At 34.9% G+C, this 8,648-nt stretch overlaps 1 long non-coding RNA gene across 2 annotated transcripts; it reads left to right on the forward strand.

The window, feature by feature from the left end:
* The first annotated feature begins 924 nt into the window (after positions 1-924).
* On the forward strand, positions 925-4,888 carry LOC308406699. 2 transcript variants are annotated; one of them, XR_013973578.1, is made up of 5 exons: positions 925-1,267; positions 1,968-2,033; positions 2,384-2,539; positions 2,992-3,084; positions 3,380-4,888. It is a non-coding gene; the product is annotated as an uncharacterized lncRNA (long non-coding RNA). The 2 variants fall into 2 exon arrangements; XR_013973579.1 differs by lacking the exon at positions 925-1,267 and adding an exon at positions 1,274-1,423.
* Positions 4,889-8,648: the final 3,760 nt, after the last annotated feature.

The following is an 8,648-nucleotide window of genomic DNA, read 5'->3' on the forward strand; positions in this document are numbered from 1 at the left end:
TAGGTTTGTTGTTATGTGATGAAAATGAAATTATTTTACCTCCCATCACAGTTTTACCTTTCCTCCCAGATTCTGATGTTCCAGGCAGGTCATTACAGTCTAAATATAAAACCCATTATTTTTTTTTAACAAATATTTAATAAAAATCTTCATCTTTAAGCTATGATGTATTAAATTTCCAGTTTTTACTTAGGAAATGACCTTCTTATTTATTAGAATTAAAGACACAGGAGCATGATCGCTAACAGCTATAGGTTGTATCTCAGTGTATGAAATGTCACTCAGCAGGGAGCTGCTGACAAGGAAATGATCCAGACAGAGTAAGAGTGATGGACATGTGAGAAGTAAGTATGTTTCCTGCATTTGGGGTGAAGAGATCGCCATGTGTTGCAAAATCTGCCAATTGTGCTGAGTTCCAGCTGCACTGAGCCTGTCCATTTCTTCATTTAGTCCAAAGTTGAGGTCGCCCCCAAGAACAAGTGAGCAATCTAGGTGTTCCTACAGTGCGGTAAAAAAAAAAGCGTTTAAGAATGAGGTGTCAACAACATTTGGGCCATATACACTCACAACTTTGTTATGTATATATAGTTTAATTATTAGAAATCTACCCTCTAACATTTTTATATATTAAAATTGCTACTCCCAGAGTTATAGCAGGCTGAGAACACATTAAGAAACTCAGGTGTTTTAAGTTCATCTGTAACTGTGGGGGCCCTTTGAGACTCTTGTAGTAAGACGTCTGCCTGTAGATTTTTAAGCTGGTTAAAAGTCTTTAACCTCTTCTCTCTGGAGCCAGCTCCACTCACATTCCTTGGGATAAACTTTAGTGTGTCCATAGTTGTGTCTGTCAAGCGTAGAAAGTGTGGTGAGATATGCCATAAAAGTGCAATACATAGACCCGAGTGGTGCTTGCACTCAAAAAAATGAATGAGGTGGATTGTTCAGTGTATATTAATTATTTATTTTCATTTTACTTAAAATATATGTTTTTGTTAAGTTAACATATGTTTTTCTAATCAAGTCTACGTAATTGTGTCTATTATTCAACGTACATAATACTAATGTGTTACTTGATCGCATAACATTTAAGTTAAGTCAATTAGGATCGATATACCTTGTATATCCACAAGGTGGCAGTAATGCAAAAACAGTTGTAATGAAACCGCGCAGAACAAGAAGGTTTCACGGCTTGTGCCTGCTCATGCGCAAGACTTCAAATTTAACTGAAAAAGGCTGTTTTGGCGCCAAGCTGCTGTTTCTTTGAGAGGTAAGACCACTTTTTTCTTTGACTATGTTGTGTAGTATCTATATGTCCAGCATGGTTATATTTTGCGTTTGTCTTACAAGACATGTTATATCGTTTGCGTGTGCTTGTTTTACATTAGTTTTACTGGGTCCTGGACATGCTTATTTTGTGGACTGTGTAAGAAACATTTTTATTGTTTTTTGTTTTATTAAGGGATTAGCTACAGGGGTTCATGGGGTTATTCTTTCAAGGGGTTATTTTTCCATTTGCTTTCTTGGGATTCCTTTTCTGTAATCCGAGAGTCGGAAATATCGAATAGGATAGCAAGGATAGCATAAAGTGACATTTAAAATCCAAAAAGTCAAGGGCGAAAGCCACTGTGACACCATTGTTCTGCTCTATCAGTAATCTGTATTATGTAAAAATGGTCTGTAAATACAGCATGTTTCCTAGCGGAGTTATACATATCAATGTAGTTATAAATTACAGTTTGTGAAAGTACACACTTAATTTTTTTTAATAAAATTATTCAAGACATATGAGTGGACAGACAATGGAGGTCGACAGACCTGGTGATAATTGCTTCTATAGAAAGTTAGCACATGGCAGTGTCAATCTCTTGCTTTTCTTCTGAGTAGTATTTTATTTAGTTGTAATTCAAACAATAATTTGCTTCTTGAAATTAAGTAATGAATTTCTTGTTTTACTTTATAAATCTCAGATCCTGCCTTTACCTGCTCCCTCCTATACTGATGTGGTGTATGTGGTACTGCTGAGCTTGTATGTGGTATGTGAACTGTTATACTTTTAAAAACAAAACTGTTTTATAAGTTAAGTTTTCTTTTGTGACCCATCCCATGCCCCTGTTATTTCTTCTCCACATCTGAACCATGGTAAAGGTTGCAGTTCAAGGGCCTGAGGCATGAAATTCTTTTCAGATCAGCTGTGATCAATATTTTTTGGAACTTGATAAATAACAATAAAAGCTGTAATGGCTCCATTAGCATTTTGTGTAAATGTTTGTGTTAAAATTATAGCTTTAATGAGGTCTTTCTACATTAGTTTTAGTTTGTATATGTGTACATATATTATGTATATTTACAGTACAGTATGTTGTGTTTGTTGACATATTTTCAGGTGGAAGCAGAATATGTGAGGATTACTACTGCTGCACATGTTCCAAGGCTTTTTACACAACTTGACCAATACACTGACCAGCTCATAAAAGTCTTCAAGAAAAAAGGAGGCGTTGCAGGGAAGAAAATTAGACAAACTTTGGCCCCAGCCACACAGGTGCGTTATTCTGTTGGTAGCAAAATATTATGGCTAATAAGATCATTTTCAAATTTAAACAGCTAGTGTATGGTAGCTGCACAGTGCACTTACATTTATATTAAGCAAGACAAAGTTTGGTACTCAAAACGTTGGAAAATTTAAATTACCTAAACATATGTAAAATCTGATCCCTTGATTTAGGTTAAACCAGAAGTGAATGTTTTTATGTTATGTTTTGAATGCAAAAAAGATGATGTATTAGTTTGTCTTTACCTCCATTATGGACATATATAATGTGGTGGAAACCCTGCCCAACAGGTTAACTATTCATGTCCATGTGATGATTAGTTGGTCTTGTGTACATGTCTATCTGTGCAGTGGCTATGTCATTCATTTTGCGTATAATGTGAGTTTCTGTCATCCTAAAGTATTTCTGTTTTCTCTTCCTGTATCTCTGCCACTCTCTACAGAAGGAAACCATTGAAAAGGGGAGGGAGTGTGTCCTCAGGGCACTACCTTTTTACCTGAATGAAGACTCAAGCATCCTCTTCAAAGAATAATTGGTTGGTAATTTTAGTTTAGTTTTTTATCTGTATTAAACCAAATTTTGAATAACTAATGTTGTTGCATGTTGTAATGTTGTTGTTGTTGTAATTTGCATGGAACCTGTTTAAATGTTTTGGGAAATCTTGTATACCCAAACTATTTATATTTATCGTTGAATCTGTAGTCTGAAATAGTGGCGCACTGGGGTGCATGTTCCTAATATTGTGTTTACGTCATTAAAGGGTAGCTTTGGCCCTTTTTCTTTCTTTCTTTTAAAACTGGATGCCATTTTTCTATGTTTTTGTGTCTAAGCTACAGCTGTTCAGAGGGAGCTGGAACAAATTACCCTTGCTATCTTTACCATCGAAAGAGCTGATGCCAGCACTCCTCCAGCCGATGTGGGTATAACCATCTAGTGTGTCCTGCATGACCTGGAAGACCTGGCCTCTGCATGTGCACTCTTAATGGGTGGGATATATGCACTGAATCTCAGTTAACCTCAAGACTGAAAGCTAAGAGACAATCAAAAGTATTGAGATTTAAAGGATTTAATTGAGAGATGATACTGCACCAGAAATGTTGAAGGGTGGTGTGTATATTAGCGTTCAAGGCATATTGTTATGAGGTGGAAATATGTTCATATTCAGTTTGTGTTACGTTGTGTGCATTGTAAAGGTAATTGCAATACATACTAAAATTAAGGGTAAGTTAGGAGGTTGATCTGATATCCTCGTGTTGGTGTTGTTCCCAGATCATCATACTAAATGTTGTTCCAGGATCAACATTGCAAGTGACCAATCAGAATGTTGTGACGTCATACTTTTGCGACTTCGGGAAAAACCGGCGTAAAAAAAAAAACTGTACTTAAGCTGCGTGAAACCGCCTCTGTCCGCTGATCAACTGACCCTAACCCTAACCCTTTAATAAACAGTAAGCAGAATTGATATTGTCCTTGCAACATTGGAATTTCATAAATGCACGAATGGCTTGGAATAGAATAACGTCACAACAATGTGATTGGTCACTTGCAATGTTGAACCTGGAACAACATTTTCATGATGGTCTGGGAACAACACCAACACGAGGATATCAGATCATCCAAGTTGGGAATGCAGGATGAATGTATATTTTGTGGACTTTTAAAGACGAACAATTGTTTCCATGTTAAAATGTTTCCATCTGAAGTTTTTTGCCCAAACACTGGTAAAATAAATGTTGACAGTGGCGAGTGTTAAATGGTTACTGCTGTGCTGTTGCAAAAAAACTGAACGCTGACAAGCTGTTTTATTGTTAGACCATAATGTTGGCATGTTTTGTTAAAGTTTTATTTGGGATGGTGATGTAATTTTCTTTGATTGCTAATATCAGTGGACTATTTATTATTATTATTATTATTATTGTTGTTGTTACATAATTTTTTTTTTTTTAAATTGTGGCTGTTGAGGTGGACACTTCACTTTGCATTGTTAAAGGAAAGCACTTCATTGGCATTGTGTTACTGGACTGACCCTAAGCAATCATTGCAAATAGCAACTTTGCTATCCATTTTAGACACTAAAAGAAAAAAACACTCACAGACCTTACTAGCATCACATGTGCATAACTCAAGTGTCATCTTATCAATGTGTTATGTGATCTTCAATGCGTTTTTTTTTCCTTCTATTTCTGGTAGATACAGACATTTAATTTAAAGTCTTGATGTTGCATCTGTCTACATACTGTTAATTACTAACCCTAATGAGCTGTTGTGTTTTATTTTGGACTGGGTTTACACAAATGCTCACTGAATGTGTTGGCAATAAAATAAATTTTAAAAAATAAGTTGGATGTACTTAATTCATTTGTGTGGAACCTGTTGACAAAATAGATTTATGTAAAACTAATTAATAAAGCACAAGGTGGCTGAAAATATAATATTTGAATTAATCTAACTTAAATTTAACATTTTACTGCCACAAATAAGAAATGTGTTGAAGTAACTAAACTATCTAACCTGAAAATATATCATCTATGTTCATACAACATAACTTGATTTAGTTAGTCTTAAATATGTCTTGTTAATCTTAAGTAGTTTTTTTTAATTAGATGAACTAAAGATTTTTGCTTTAAACTAACATAATTCAATTTCGTGGAACCTGTTGACAAAATAATTTTAATTAAAGTCAACGTTTCATTTTTTTGAGTGTGGTGTCTGATTATATGTGTGCACATTAACTTAAATGAGCAAATGGATGTGCTGACAGTGAGAGTATCACATCTGTGAATGATCATGCTGTGCAGGTGAAATAATCATTATGTAAAGATTGAAAGGAAAACTCATTGAGAACAAAAGAGTAACCCATAATCTTAGAGAAAAGTTGCCTGTGACGACCCACTGCGCAAAGTCATGGCAGAGTGACGCTCTTTAGGAGTCATTTTTGGACGTACAGTTTTGGTCTACTGATGGGTTGTTTTGTAACACCTACTGAACTTCTACAGTTGACGTCCATAGGACCTCCGTGTAAGGGCTATTTATAGTCCAAATGTAGTTGTTGTGGATGTCTTTTCAATGTCAAACTTTTTAGACATTGTTTTTATAACGCTTCTAGTCGCATCTTTCTAGAGGGTGGAGGAATGCTGAGTGATCAGCGGACCTTTCCAAATGGTGCAAGCTCTTGAGCTAAAACAAAAGTGAGCAGCCGCGTGATGGATTTCGGAGCAGCAGTGTCCTCAGCTTCTCACAGTCAGTTTGCAAAATGTGTGCATCGACAAAGACTGTTGAGCAGATAGTCCAGTTCATGCATACTGACTTACACAAACTTGTACTTTCCATCCAAACTTCTCTCAGAGCAGGCTAACGATCACAACCACATTCACTTCCTCCTACAAAGACACCAACCTCACTAAAATAAAATTGAACTATATATAATTGAAATGTTCTTTTAAACTTGTTGTACACATTGTACTCTTTTCTAAATACTTTAACCATTTTACATTTTAACATTGATTTCAACTTTTTTAATATTTCAAACAATTTAATAAATGACAGTTTTAACCTGGTTACAAACAAATAAGTTAATTAAAATAAATAAACTAGGAAAATCTAAAATAAAATTAAAAAACAACGTGCTGAATAAATCATTAGGTTAACACATAATAAAAAGTGTTTGTTTATAAATAATCTGTATTCATATGTATCATGTTGATAATAACAATGCTAATATTGTTAAATTAAAAAAGGCATTTATTAATCTAGTGAATTCCCTGCAGCTGTAATGGACGTCCACAAAATTACTATTGAAGGTTTGAAAGTGAGGTAATTTGCCAGGAAGATCAAACAATTCAAGAGCTTGATAGTTATCATTCATAGTCATTTGGAAGCAGAACTCTATCACAGGTCCCTAAGGAAAAAATAGTATTCTCCAACTGGTGATGTGTGGTCGCTGTAGCTTGCTGGCAGTCGCTGTGAAATTGATTGCTAAAGCCGCAGTGACACATGCCTAGAGACTGATCAGTGATAGGCTGGTTGGCCGTGGCATCTGTTGTGACGCTTACACCTTTAATGAAGACTCACAAGTGGTAGCTTTATTTTGATACCAAGATGGTTAATACAGAATTTTTAATTGGAGTGAAATACTAAATTTATTTTTGGAATGCAATTTCCACGCAGGAATCTCAAAAAGAACCCTGGGGGTTTAGATGCCGAGGTAGCTATGTCACTAGTTTCTTCTAGATATTGTGTTAATTATGAATTGGTGCTAATGGTAGAATAATATTTCTTCAGGAGGCTGCCATTTGCAGTTTTAAATAAAAATGATCAGCTAAAGTCAATCATTGTCAACCTAAGGTCTTTTAAATTTTGTTAAAACTTACACTGCTTTCATATTGTTCAGGCAACAATCACTCAGAAGAAATTAGAATCAAACAAATTCATAATTTCATAGTAATTACTACTACTTTCTCTGAGTCAGGTCACGGGAGGTCCAAATTAAATTGCTGCCACAGGCTTTCAGTAATGGGGCACACATGTGTATAGGCTGTCATGATTTATTGTACTACACAAGAAATTTCCCCCCTTCCAGTCTTCTGTCTTATTTTTTTCCTTTTTAAAGAGCTTTGCTAAATAATTGTGTATGTGGCATAAACATTTCAGTGATTTGATAAAAGAAATATAATGAAAGAAATAAAAATAACACCATTTTTTTCTTAACATTCAATGCAGAGTTGCAACATTATTTTTATGGATCAAAATATGTTATATATTATTCATGTCATGAAAGAATGCAGGCTTGATCCCCTTTGTCATTTAAAACTTGCTGCCTTCCATCTTCATCATTTACACTAAACCCTTGTGCAGTGATGGGAAGTAAAAAAGTACAAATACTTGTACTTTTACTCCCTGCATTTTTACACTAATATCTATTCCTTTGTTTGTTTTGTTTGTTTTTAAGTGCAGGTGTTCCAATTTGTGGTCATGGTACTCCACCCTCAGTGAGCATATAGGGAGTAAAGACTTTTAGGTGGCATTTAATTTCAAATGCAAGGTTTCTTATAGCTCAACAACTATCATCAAACATTCAGAGTGTTTGTCTGCAGCTTTCCCACACATTGTCTGTTAGCTAAACATTCAGCTGCTGTATTTCCCAGGGAGAGAAATGAGTGAGAGTTAACTTTACTCAGAGATAGAGAAAGATTAAAAAAAAAAAAAAAAAAAAAAAGACAGTTCAGGAGAGGAAGAAGAGAGGTTTCATTTAAAGGTAAGGACTGCTTAGTAGTATTTGATGAACTGAGATTTAAAGTTTACATGTAAGTTCTCATTTTTTTTAAATTGAATATTGGATCTTTTTCTACGTTCATGTTCCACACAATTAATTCAAGTACATTTAATAGAATCAGAATTTAGACTGACTGAAATAAGGTTTTATCCCCATGTACTAATGTAGTTTTATTGCACTAATATAGGACAATGTTCACTTAGCTTCTTCCAAAAATACCTGGTCAAGACATCCTCAAAAGAGGTCCTTACTTTGAGCACATTTCAGAGACTGTATCTTTTCATTTACCACAGTATTTCTTTAACATAAGTACATCTACTTAAGTACAGAATATTTGTACTTTTGCCACCTCTGTCCTTGTGTAATGCCTGCATTAGCTCACAGAAACTGCATCAGTCACACAGAGTCCAACACATAGGCAACACCACATATAGCTATTTGGACACCCTGAAAATATTTGAGCAAAAATAAGCTACTATCAACTTTCTGACCACAAATGTAAACAAATAACAATAAAAAAAAAAGTTGATGTCATTCCTCCAGCACTGCACCACAGGGTCTACACTTACTGCATCTTATACATTTGTGTCTCCAGCACATTTAGAAAGAAACAAGCACCTCAGCAATATTTAACGCTTTTCTCTTGGGTACAAAATGAAATACCCACTCACTGGTTAGAGCAGCCAAGTGGAAATATTAACGTGATATTTCAAATGAGAAACACCTTTTTATTTTCAGCATGTATTCCCCCAGTGGTCTCATGAGCAGTAGCCTATTCATTAATTTGAATACTGGAAATGTTAAAGCAGTTATAATATTGTTAATGG

Source organism: Rhamphochromis sp. 'chilingali' (assembly GCF_963969265.1).
Source record: "Rhamphochromis sp. 'chilingali' genome assembly, chromosome: 12".
NCBI classification, from domain to species: Eukaryota; Metazoa; Chordata; class Actinopteri; order Cichliformes; family Cichlidae; genus Rhamphochromis; species Rhamphochromis sp. 'chilingali'.